The sequence below is a fragment of the Somniosus microcephalus genome, chromosome 8 (genome assembly GCF_052327205.1).
Source record: "Somniosus microcephalus isolate GS21.2 chromosome 8, FLI_Smic_1.0, whole genome shotgun sequence".
Classification (NCBI taxonomy): Eukaryota; Metazoa; Chordata; class Chondrichthyes; order Squaliformes; family Somniosidae; genus Somniosus; species Somniosus microcephalus.
The window spans coordinates 18,173,800-18,184,908 of NC_140994.1; positions in this window are offsets into that span (position 1 = coordinate 18,173,800).

Genomic DNA, 11,109 nt, shown 5'->3' on the forward strand with positions numbered 1-11,109 from the left:
AGGTGGGTCGGCGGGGGTCCGCGGGGGGGTCGGCGGGGTGTCGTGCGCACGACTTACGCTGACGCTCAGCGTAAGTCAGTCGGGGTCGGCGGGGGTCGGGGCTGGCGGGGTACGCGGGGGGGGGTCGGCGGTTGTTGGGGCTGGCGGGGTCCGCGGGGGGGTCGGCGGTTGTCGGGGCCAGCGGGGTCCACGGGGGGGTCGGCGGCTGGCGGGGTCGGCGGTTGTCGGGGCTGGTGGGGTCCGCGGGGGGGTCGGCGGTTGTCGGGGCTGGCGGGGTCGGCGGTTGTCGGGGCTGGCGGGGTCCGCGGGGGGGTCGGCGGTTGTCGGGGCTGGCGGGGTCGGCGGTTGTCGGGGCCGGCGGGTCCGCGGGGGGGTCGGCGGCTGGCGGGGTCGGCGGTTGTCGGGGCTGGCGGGGTCCGCGTGGGGGTCGGCGGTTGTCGGGGCTGGCGGGGTCGGCGGTTGTCGGGGCCGGCGGGGTCCGCGGGGGGGTCGGCGGTTGTCGGGGCTGGCGGGGTCGGCGGGTGGCGGGGTCGGCAGTTGTCGGGGCTGGAGGGGGGGTCGGCGGGGGGTCGTGCGCACGACTTACCCTTTATCCGAACTTCCGCAACCGGAACCCTCTAAAAACCGAAGGTTTTTTCGTTCAGCGTAAGTCGTACGCACGACTTACGCTGAACGAAAAAACCTTCGGTTTTTAGAGGGTTTCGGTTTTCGGAAGTCCGGATAAAGGGTAGTCTACCTGTATTTCAAAGAGCAGGGGAGTTATCCCCAGTGTCCTGGCCAATATTTATCCCTCAACCAAGATCACTAAAACAGATTATCTGGTCATTATCACATTGTTGTTTGTGGGAGCTTGCTGTGCACAAATTGGCTGCCGCGTTTCCCACATTACAACAGTGACTCCACTTCAAAAGTACTTCATTGGCTGTAAAGCGCGTTGAGACATCCAGTGGTCATGGAAGGTGCTATAGAAATGCAAGTCTTTCTTCTTTTCCTTTTCTCTGATAAGTCCAACAAGTGGCCATTCTTCAGGCATGTTCCTAGAGAGTGAGGCCACTCGAACATGGGAGGGGGGCATTATAACAGAGCCTGGTGCTATTTGCACCCGAGGTTAATACTTGTGCACTCTCTGGCAGGAGTCACTGGATAGCAATCATTCATGGCAAATGTATTTTTTCCCTTCATCTGTCTGAGTGCTGATGCCAAATGCAGAACTCTGATTGCACAAGCCAAGATCAACCAACTCACCACAGACCAGTCGGTCTGAACCTGCGACCTTTCTAGTATGTATGGTTCACTACTATACTCAACACTCAAGAAGCTCAACACCATCCAAGACAAAGCAGGCTGCTTGATTGGCACCTTAAACATTCACTCCCTCCACCATCAGCGTACCGTGGCTGCAGTGTGTACCATCTACAAGATGCACAGCAGCAACTCGCTAAGGCTTCTTCAACCTCCCAAACCCACGACCTCTTCCACCTAGAAGGACAAGGGCAGACAGGCGCATGGGAACACCACCACCTCCAAGTTCCCCTCCAACTCACACACCATCCTGACTTGGAAGTATATCGCCGATCCTTCATCGTCACTGGGTCAAAATCCTGGAACTCCCTCCCTAACAGCACTCTGGGAGCACCTTCACCACAGGGACTGCAGCGGTTCAAGAAGGCGGCTCACCACCACCTTCTCAAGGGCAACTCGGGATGGGCAATAAATGCTGGCCTTGCCAGCGACGCCCATATCCCATGAATGTAAAAAACAGGATGAGGTCCTAAAAGCTGAATTTAGGGAGTTAGGAGGTAAATTAAAAAATAGGACCTCAAAGGTAGTAATCTCAGGATTGCTACCAGTGCCACATGCTAGTCAGAGTAGAAATAGAAGGATATTTCAGATGAATACGTGGCTAGAGGAATGGTGCAAGGGGGAGGGGTTCAAATTCCTGGGACATTGGAACCGGTTCTAGGGGCGGTGGGACCAGTATAAACTGGACGGTTTACACCTGGGCGGGACCAGGACCGATGTCCTAGGGGGAGTGTTTGCTAGTGCTGTTGGGGAGGGTTTAAACTAAAATGGCAGGGGGTTGGGAACCTGTGTAGGGAGACAGAGGAAAGGGAAGCAAGGATAGAAACAAAAGACAGGAAGGAGAAAAGCAAAAGTGGAAGGCAGAGAAATCAAGGGTGAAAATCAAACAGGGCTACAGTAAATAATAATTCTAAAAGGACTAAGAGTGTTGAAAAAACAAGCCTGAAGGCTTTGTGTCTTAATGCGAGCAGCATTCGTAATAAGGTGGATGAATTAGATGCGCAAATAGATGTAAATGGATATGATATAATTGGGATTACGGAGACATGGCTCCAAGGTGACCAAGGCTGGGAATTCAACATCCAGGGGTATTAAATATTCAGGAAAGACAGGCAAGAAGGAAAAGGAGGTGGGGTAGCATTGCTGGTTAAAGAGGAGATTAACACAATAGTAAGGAAGGATATTAGCTCTGATAATGTGGAATCTGTATGGGTAGAACTGAGAAATACCAAGGGGCAGAAAACGTTAGTGGGAGTTGTATACAGACCTCCAAACAGTAATGCTGAGGTTGGGGATGGCATTATATGGGAAATTAGAGATGCGTGCAATAACGGCATAGCAGTTATCATGGGTGACTTTAATCTACATATAGATTGGGCTAACCAAATTAGTAACAATAATGTGGAGGAGGAATCCCTGGAGTGTATACGGGATGGTTTCCTGGACCAATATGTCGAGGAACCAATTAAGATCAGGCCATCTTAGACTGGATATTATGTAATGTGAAAGGATTAATTAGCAATATTGTTGTGAGAGGCCCCTTGGGGAGGAGCGATCATAATATGATAGAATTCTTCATTAAGATGGAGAATGAAGTAGGTGAATCAGAGACTAGGGTCCTGAATTTAAATACAGTAAAGGAAACTACAATGTTATGAGGCGCGAGTTGGCTAGGATGGATTGGGGAGTGTTATTTAAAGGGTTGACAGTGGATAGGCAATGGCAAACATTTAAAGATCATATGGATGAACTACAGAATTTGTTCATCCCTGTTTGGCATAAAAATAAATCAAAAAAGGTGACTCAACCGTGGCTAACAAGGAAAATTAGGGATAGCATAAGATCCAAGGAGAGGACATATAAATTGGCCAGAAAAAGCAGCAAACCTGAGGATTGGGAGCAGTTTAGGATTCAGCAAAGGAGGAGAAAGGGATTAATTAAGAGGGGGAAAATAGATTATGAGAGTAAGCTTGCAGGGAACATAAAAATTGACTGTAAAAGCTTCTATAGCTATGTGAAGAGAAAAAGATTGGTGAAGTCAAGTGTAGGTCCCTTGCAGTCAGAATCAGGGGTATTTATAATGGGGAACAAAGAAATGGCAGACCAATTAAATACATACTTTGGTTCTGCCTTCACAAAGGAGGACACAAATAACCTCCCAAAGATGTCGGGGAACATAGGGTCTACTGAGAGGGAGGAATTGAATGAAATCAGTATTTGTAGGGAAATGGTGTTAGGGAAATTGATGGGATTGAAGGCCGATAAATCCCCAGGGCCTGATAATCTACATCCTAGGGTACTTAAGGAAGTGGCCCTAGAAATAGTAGATGCATTGCTGGTCATCTTCCAAAATTCTAGACACTCTGGAACAGTTCCCATGGATTGGAGGATAGCTAATATAACCCCACTATTTAAAAAAGGTGGTAGAGAGAAAATGGGGAATTATAGACCGGTAAGCCTGACATCGGCAGTGGGGAAAATGCTAGAGTCCATTATAGAAGATGTAATAAGCAGAGCACTTGGAAAACAGTGACAGGATCGGACAAAGTCAACATGGATTTATAAAAGGTAAATCATGCTTGACTAATCTACTGGAATTTTTTGAGGATGTAACTGATAGAATAGATAAGGGAGAACCAGTGGATGTGGTGTATTTGGACTTTCAAAAGGCTTTCGATAAGGTCCCACGTATGAGATTAGCATGCAAAGTTAAAGCACATGGGATTGGCGGTAAGGTACTGACTTGGATAGAGAACTGGTTGGCAGACAGGAAGCAAAGAGTTGGAATAAACGGGTCTTTTTCCAAGTGGCAGGCAGTGACGAGTGGGGAACCGCAGGGATAGGTGCTAGGACCCCAGCTATTCACAATATATATTAATGATCTAGATGAGGGAACTAGATGTAATATCTCCAAGTTTGCAGATGACACAAAGCTGGGTGGGCATGTGTGCTGTGAGGAGGATGCAGAGAAACTCCAGTATGATTTGGACAGGTTGAGTGACTGGCCAGATGCATGGCAGATGCAGAATAATGTGGATAAATGCGAGGTTATCCACTTTGGTGGCAAAAACTGGAAGACAGATTATTATCTGAATGGCAATAGATTGGGGAAAGGGGAAGTGCAACGAGACCTGGGTGTCCTTGTGCACCAGTCGCTGAAGGTAAGCATGCAGGTGCTGCAGGCGGTTAAGAAGGCAAATGGTATGTTGGCCTTAATAGCGAGAGGATTTGAGCACAGGAGCAAGGATGTCTTGCTACAGTTGTACAGGGCCTTGGTGAGACCACACCTTGAGTATTGTGTGCGGTTTTGGTCGCCTTATCTGAGGAAGGATGTTCTTGCCATGGAGGGAGTGCAGCGAAGATTCACCAGACTGATACCTGGGATGGCAGGAATGACGTATGAAGAGAGATTGGGTTTATATTCGCTGGAGTTTAGAAGAATGAGAGGGGATCTCATTGAAACTTATAAAATTCTAACAGGTCTAGACAGACTAGATGCAGGAAGGATGTTCCCGATGGTGGGGGAGTCCAGAACCAGAGGTCACAGTCTAAGGATAAGGGGTAAGCCATTTAGAACTGAGATGAGGAGGAATTTCTTCACCCAGAGAGTGGTGAACCTGTGGAATTCTCTACCACACAAGGCAGTTGAGGCCAATTCATTAAATATATTCAAGAAGGAGTTAGATATATTTCTTAAGGCTAAAGGGATCAAGGGATATGGGGAGAAGGCAGGGACAGGGTACTGAATTTGGATGATCAGCCATGATCTCATTAAATGGCAGAACAGGCTCGAGGGGCCGAATGGCCTACCCCTGCTCCCTCTTCTATGTTTCTATGTTTCTATAAAAAAACTTGACAGACTACAGAACATGCAGGATAAGTACATACAAAAGTTTATTAACCTGACCCTAAATGGATTAAGAATGAAAGAACTTGCATTTATATAGCGCCTTTCATAGAAACATAGGAGCAGGAGTCGGCCATTCGGCCCCTCGAGCCTGTTCCGCCATTCAATGCGATCATGGCTGATCATCCAAACTCAGTACCCTGTCCCTGCTTTCTCCCCATATCCCATATTCATGACCGCAGGACATCCCAAAGCGCTTTGCAGCCAATGAATGTAGGAAACACAAGGAGTAGTAGGTAAGTAAATCAGGCTTTACAAAGCCTATAGAAATAATGATGAGGGAACCATTGTGATGAATACAAATTTACAAAAGAATAGAGAAATAAAGCAGTCAGTAGGGCAGAGAGAGAAGCAGAACTTTGTTTAGCTTCACTGGCCAAATCCAAGAGTAAGACGTCCTTCCACAGCAAGAGTGATATCAAAGAATTGAGACCCCCAAGGTTGCAAATGGGGTCAAAACTGAGGATGAGCTAAAACTAGAAAAACTTACATTTATATCGCACCTTTCATTCCAAAGCGCTTTACAGCCAACAACGTACTTTGGAAGTGTAGTCGCTGTTGTAATGTAGGAAACGCAGCCGCTAATTTGTGCACAGCAAGCTCCCACAAATAGCAATGTTATAATGACCAAATAATCTGTTTTAGTGATGTTGATTGAGGGATAAACATTGGCCAGGACACCAGGGGATAACTCCCCTGCTCTTCGAAATAGTGCCATGGTATCTTTTACATCCACGAGCAGACGGGGCCTCGGTATAATGTCTCCTTCGAAAGACGGCACCTCCGACAGTGCAGCGCTCCCGCAGCACTGCACTGGAGTGTCAGCCTAGATTATTGTGCTCACGTCTCTGGGGTGGGACTTAGAAACCCTCAACCTTCTGACTCAGAAGTGAGGGTGCTACCCACTGAGCCACTGCTGACACTAAAGCTAGTCAACATACTAAATGATTATTGCCAGGATACATTCGCTAGACAAGACAGGAGTACATGCCACCAATCATAGAAGTCTCTACGACCGCCTTGACCCCTACTTCCCAGCCCGAACTTTACACCCTTGCAACACTGGTCTACTGCGCATTCCCTCCTCCCTCTCCTTCTTCTTAGGCAGTCCCTCGGAACCGAGGATGACTTGCTTCCACATTAAAAATGAGTTCGCAGGTGACTGATTAGTCCAATGCGGGACCTACAGTCTCTGTCACAGGTGGGGCAGACGGTGGTTGAAGGGGTGGGTGGGTGGGGTGCTTGGGTTGATGTGCGCTCCTTGCGCTGCCTGCGCTTGGCTTCCGCTTGCTCCCGGCAAAGAGACTTGAGGTGTTTGCCGCCTTCCCGGATGCTTCTCCTCCACTTTGTGTGGTCTTGGGCCAGGGATTCCCAGGTGTCGATGGGGATGTTACACTTTTTCAAGGAGGCTTTGAGGGTGTCCTTGAAGCGTTTCCTCTGCCCACCTGGGGCTCTCTTGCCATGCCGGAGCTCTGAGTAGAGCGCTTGTTTTGGGAGTCTCGTATCGGGCATGCGGGCAATGTGACCCGTCCATCGGAGCTGATCAAGCGTGGTCAAAGCTTCGATGCTGGGGGTGTTAGCCTAGAAACATAGAAGATAGGAGCAGGAGTAGGCCATTTGGCCCCTCGAGCCTGCTCCGCCATTCAATGCGATCATGGCTGATCATCTAATTTCAGTACCCGGTCCCTGCTTTCTCCCCATACCCCTGGATCCCTTCAGACTTAAGAAATATATCCAACTCCTTCTTGAATATATTTAATGAATTGGCTTCTACTGCCTTCTGTGGTAGAGAATTCCACAGGTTCACCACTCTCTGGGCGAAGAAATTCCTCCTCATTTCTGTCCTAAATGGCCTACCCCTTATCCTTAGACTGTGACCCCTGGTTCTGGACTCCCCGACCATCGGGAACATCCTTCCTGCATCTAGTCTGTCCAGTCTTGTCAGAATTTTATAAGTTTCAATGAGATCCCCTCTCATTCTTCTAAACTCCAGCGAGTATAAGCCCAATCGTCCCAATCTCTCCTCATACGTCATTCCTGCCATCCCAGGTATCAGCCTGGTGAATCTTCGCTGAACTCCTTCCATGGCCTGAGCAAGAACACTGACGTTGGTGCGCCTATCCTGCCAATGGATTTGCAGGATCTTGCGGAGGCCTCCCTCTGTTCTATTGGTAGCAGAGTCTTCATCCATCTTGACCCCCGCACTCTGAAACTCCCACCCTAAACCCTTTCACTTTGCGAAAACTCCACCTTTGGAAGCCCCCTCAAAACCCACCTATTCTGGCAGTGCTTTTGGTCACTTTCCCTGATCTTTCTTCCTGCTCCTGTTTGGGTCTAGTTCCAAATGCGAGGCACTCTAGGACTTGTTGCTAAACTAAAGGTGCTATGTAAAAGCAAGAAACTGTTGTAGTTGCGCATTTGTTGCTCCGACTCTGCGGTGCTCCTGTTTCCTGGACAGATAAAGAGTTAAAGCCCTGTCCGTGTTTTTCAATGCGTTCCAACCCCAATCAGCGGTCTTTCTGTTAAACTATTTCCATGGACTGCAGCAACAAGCTCACTTCTTGATGCGGAAATTGAACCAGCAAACACAGTGCCAGTCATGTCAGCCGTAGCCTCTGAGTCAGAATATCACGGGTGACGTAATAAAACTCACTACACACTTGGTTTGAGTATAAAGCAAGGCTTTAATCAACTTGTTTCAGAACATGCAGGTCTAGTTGTACTTCACTAGTTCCCTGTCTTACAAAATGTCCCTGAAAAGCTGGGGCCCACGCCCGAGTATTTATGCTCCTTGGACGGCGCCACCAGCTGGCCGTCCAGCGTTATTTCATTAGTAGTTTCTTGATGATGAGATTTATAACAGTGGGTTCAAGTCCCACTCCAGAGACTCCAGCACAAAAATCTAGGCTGAGAATCCAGAGCAAACAAAGAAAGACTTGCATTTATATAGCGCCTTCCACGACATCGGGACGTTCCCCAAGCGCTTCACAGCCAATGAAGTACTTTTTTGAAGTGTAGTCACTGTCGTAAAGTAGGCAACGCGGCAGCCAATTTGCACACAGCAAGCTCCCACAAACAGCAATGTGATAGAAACATAGAAAAACAGGAGCAGGAGTCGGCCATTCGGCCCTTCGAGCCTGCTCCGCCATTCAATATGATCATGGCTGATCCTCCATCTCAATATACCATATTCCCGCTCTCTCCCCATACTCCTTGATGCCTTTTGCGTCTAGAAATCTATCTATCTCCTTCTTAAATATATTCAGTGACTTGGCCTCCACAGCCTTCTGTGGTAGAGAATTCCACAGGTTCACCACCCTCTGAGTGAAGAAATTTCTCCTCATCTCAGTCCTAAATGTCCTACCCCGTATCCTGAGACTGTGACCCCTCGTTCTAGAGACCCCAGCCAGGGGAAACATCCTCCCTGCATCCAGTCTGTCTAGCCCTGTCAGAATGTTATACGTTTCAATGAGATCCCCTCTCATTAACTAAACTCTAGTGAATACAGGCCTAGTCAACCCAATCTCTCCTCATACGACAGTCCTGCCATCCCAGGAATCAGTCTGGTGAACCTTCGCTGCACTCGCTCTATGGCAAGTATATCCTTTCTTAGGTAAGGAGACCAAAACTGCACACTGCACTCCAGGTGTGGTCTCACCAAGGCCCTGTATAACTGTAGTAAGACATCCTTGCTCCTGTACTCAAATCCTCTTGCAATGAAGGCCAACATACCATTTGCCTTCCTAACTGCTTGCTGCACCTGCATGTTTGTTTTCAGTGACTGGTGTACAAGGACACCCAGGTCCCTCTGTACATCAACATTTTCCAATCTATCACCATTTAAATAATACTCTGCCTTTCTGTTTTTCCTACTGAAAGTGGGCCAATATTACCGATAATGACCAGATAATCTGTTTTTTTACAGTGATGTTGATTAAGAGATAAATATTGGCCAGGACACCGGGGATAACTCTCCTGCTCTTCTTCGAAATAGTGGCCATGGGATCTTTTACATCCACCTGAGAGAGCAGACAAGGGCCTCGGTTTACCGTCTCATCTGAAAGACAGTGCGGCACTCCCTCTGTACTGCATTAGAGTGTCAGCCTAGATTTTTGTGCTCGAGTCCCTGGAGTGGGACATGAGCCCAGAACCTTCTGACTCAGAGGCGAGGGTGCTACCAGCTGAGACTCGGCAGACGCGCACCGCAGTACTGAGGGAATGCTGCAATTCCGGTAGGTGACGTCTTTCAGATGAGACATTAAAATCCAATCTGCTCTCTCGGGTGGACGTAAAAGATCCCCTGACATTATTTTGAAGAAGAGCAGGGGAGTTCTCCTGGCCAATATTTATCCCTCAACCACCATCACTAAAACAGATCATCTGGTCATTATCACATTGCTGTTTGTGGGAGCTTGCTGTGCGCAAATTGTCTGCCGCGTTTCCTACATTACAATAGTGGCCACACTTCAAAAAGTACTTCATTGGCTGTAAAGCGCTTTGGAATGTCCTGAGGTCGTGAAAGGTGCTAATAAACGCAAGTCATGCTTTGTTTTTGCCCTACAAAAGCTACGCAAACTGCAGCCTGGTATCAGAAGTCCTCGATTGCAGAATCCCCAAATTGCCAGGATTTGAGACATTAGACGCTGCAATCGAGTTCAAGAGGTCACAGCCACCTCCGTGTTTCTCCCTTGAGTTTCTGCAAAATGGAAACGGGAACAAGGTCGATCCGCTGCCAAAACAGAAAGGCAGGAGAGGAGGGGAAGGGAGAAAAATGTACAAGATTAAGACAAAAAGTCTGAAAGGCTGAGCATTTTGTTGGCTAATCTCCGCAGCCAGTGTCTGAGAGGGCCACACATTTGACCTGGTCATTCAGATCCTGTTGTATGGGGGGAACTGACACGATAACAAAGCAAAATGCTGAATAGTATTTTTGGGTCTTTAGTTTATGAATTGGAGGTTCATTCAGTGTGACAACAATGCAATATTGTGCACAACCCTTGATCAAATATTTAACCAGCTCATTTCACTGTTGTGTTTTGCACTCAATTGCTCTGTTTTATCTTGCTGGATTTATCGGTTTAATTTCCTCTGGTCGTGCACTGCTTGAGGCGAGCATTGTGTTGTGCGCCATTGCAGCACAGTTGTTAACCCATCAAAGGAGCGTGATTAAATGATATTTCATCATCAGCAAATCAAACTAACCCATGATTGCATCCCCTGTCCTATTCTTGCCCTGGCTTTGGATTTGGCAAAAGGCAGGATCCCTAAACGATAGATATCGTGGTGGCTGATGACAGAACTGAACAACACGAGACAATTTGTGCTGAGATTTCATGAAACCACCCCAGAGATTTGCCACGGGCCAATACATGCTCCAACAACCCTGGCTCAGCAAGTATTCGTTCACTCTGCCTTTGAACTTCTGCATACAAGGAACAGAGCACACAGACAATAACACTGTCTGGAGAGAGAGCTCTGCGGGCAGGATTGTGTGAACGTTTGCCTCTGCTTTTGTTTAACTGCTCAACAATGACTAAAATAATTGTTTGCCATATCCCTGCTTATTACAGTATAGACGTCTGACTCTGAAAAGTCAATGCACAGCTTGTTAGCGTTTGTATCGGCCGCACGTCTGATTTAGGATCGAGGAGGTTACTGAAAGCTGCTAGCACTCTGCCTGTGACCTGAAGGCCACTTGCACTTGTCACCCCTTCATCTGTGGCCCTTGGCAGCATTGTTACTCCACGTGTCTCTGGTTCTCCCTTAATAGCCCCCTGCAATGTGTGTGGAACCCTACCTCAGAACAGGAGTTGGTGGGGTGGGGGGTGCGTTTGAGGGGGAGAGCGCACTGCAGAAACTGCAGCTTGCTTCGCAGTGTTAGCTGTGGCTCAGTGGGCAGC